Below are 2,193 nucleotides of genomic sequence, written 5' to 3'. Positions count from 1 at the left end.
CAGGTTAATGTGAGACTGTTTACTGGTGTAGAAAACATATATAAAGATTTACACCCTGTTAGTGAGAAAATGACTCCAAWCGATGAATAAACATGCGTGACTTGTAGGTTGTAACAGCCAGCTGCAGTGTGTGTGTGTGTGTCTTTGTATTGGTATGTGGACATATTTTGACATTTTACTATGCTTATACATTTTATCATTGTGTGGATATTTGCCTTGTCTACACAATGGACCCATTTGTGAATCAGGGGTTAGGTTTAGGGCTAAAGTATGAATTAGGTTTAGGCTAGGGTTAGGGTTTGGCTCTAGACATTAATGGAAGTTATGAGACAAATGTGTGTGTGGACGTTTTTGCTACCTGGTGGGGTTGATTTTTGACCATTTTCCTGGTACACACAGCATGGTGAGGACCCACTCATGGTTGGTCAGTCAGGGGTTCAGTTTTGGACTAAGTAATTGAGTTTAGTTTAGTTTTAGGATAAGGGGTCAGCGATAGGCTATGGAAATGACCGTTAAATGAATGGAAGTTAATGCAAAGTCCTCATGAGGATACAAGAACAAACGTGTGTGTGTGTGTGTGTGTGTGTGTGTGTGTGTGTGTGTGTGCAAAGACTTAAAAGCGATAAAAGTTAAATATTAGACATTCAGCCTGCTTTGTGGCCCAAAGTGCAGAAGTGTATAAAGTACAAGCAAAAATCAAAATACCTAAACAGAAAATGGCTTTGATAAAAATGAATTTCACTGATAAATACTTAAAGTAAATATCATAAAACTGCTCACAATAATCTGGAAAGTAAAAGTAAAAGTACTTTTACAAACACTAAGAAATTAGGTGTTGAATTAACTTAAACAAACTGGTTCCACTAAACCAAGTTGAGTAAACTGAGCAATTTACACATTTTTTAAAAGAAAAACATTATTTTTTTTTTACATTTACTCAACTTGGTTTAGTGGAACCCGCTAACATAATTTGGTTTAGTAAATTTAACGCTTCATATTTTAGAGTGCGTAAAAAACTCATTTCAATATGAGTTTTGTCATATTTAAATTTGTAACAAATAACTTTTAAAGCATAGAAGTGAAGAAAAACATTTTTGTTTTGAATGTAACAAAGTAAAAGTTAAAAAAATACTTTGTAAAATCACCAAACTGCAATGAAATAAATGTACTTACTACACCTCTGGCAAAGTAACTAATCATTTTGTGTTAAATATTCCAACACAAGCTGAAATCAGATTGTAGTTTCGGCAGCAGGTTCCAACACTTAATGCTAATAAACATTTAGTTCAGTTACTTTTTTAAAACCATCAATTAAAACAGTTTTAGAATAAAAACCTCTAACTGCTTCACACATAAAGTATGTGTTGAGGATGACATCATCTTTTAATTCCATGTTTGTAAAACTGAGTCGGCCAAATTGAATCGGCAGACACAGACGCAGCAARAACATTATTGCCCTTACATTTTCCAGGCAGATCATTGAAACCAAAAATGAGGAAGAGTTATTGAAGATCTGATTGGACAAACAAATTCAGTCCAGTTAATGAGCAAACGATAGACTAGATGGGCTTTTGAACAACTCCCAATCCATGTAAATATTAGCTAATCGTGTTAACTTCTGTATGGGTTTTGAAAATAATAATAATCTTGGTACAGAAACAGGTATATGTAAATATTAGAAAATATMAGATATGATCATAAATCATTCACTCTGGGGAAGATGAAAGGATCCTTGTTGATTCTTTATTTTAAGATAATAGTCGCCTGCCTTTCCCATAATATGCAGAGAATACAAGCTGAGAAGAAAAACAGTAAGTTAAACACATAGTTTCTTTGAGACTGTATGTGTTGTATTAGTGCCCCTCTACCAGGTGCTTGAACCTGAGGATTACCTGTTCAGGAAGCAGGAGGGTAAAACAGAAACCGAACTCCTCTGGTCACAAGATTCAACTTTATGACTTTTTACCAAACATTCACTGTAAAATATTCAATCCGAAAAGATGCTGGTGATAAAACATGAGTTTTGAAAGGTAAAGTGAAATGTTTCAGTCTGGGTTTTCAGTGAAAGGCGAGAGTGAGGAGGATGTGTCGTGTTCCTCTGTCTGTCCTACTGTTGTGGTGTTCTGTCTGAAGCCGCTGTGTGTGTGTGTGTGTGTGTGTGTGTGTGTGTGTGTGTGTGTGTGTGTGTGTGTG

The sequence above is a fragment of the Austrofundulus limnaeus genome, unplaced genomic scaffold, assembly GCF_001266775.1.
Source record: "Austrofundulus limnaeus strain Quisiro unplaced genomic scaffold, Austrofundulus_limnaeus-1.0 Scaffold68, whole genome shotgun sequence".
Classification (NCBI taxonomy): Eukaryota; Metazoa; Chordata; class Actinopteri; order Cyprinodontiformes; family Rivulidae; genus Austrofundulus; species Austrofundulus limnaeus.
The sequence above is the reverse complement of the archived record's forward strand: the minus strand, read 5'-3'. Positions refer to the sequence as shown.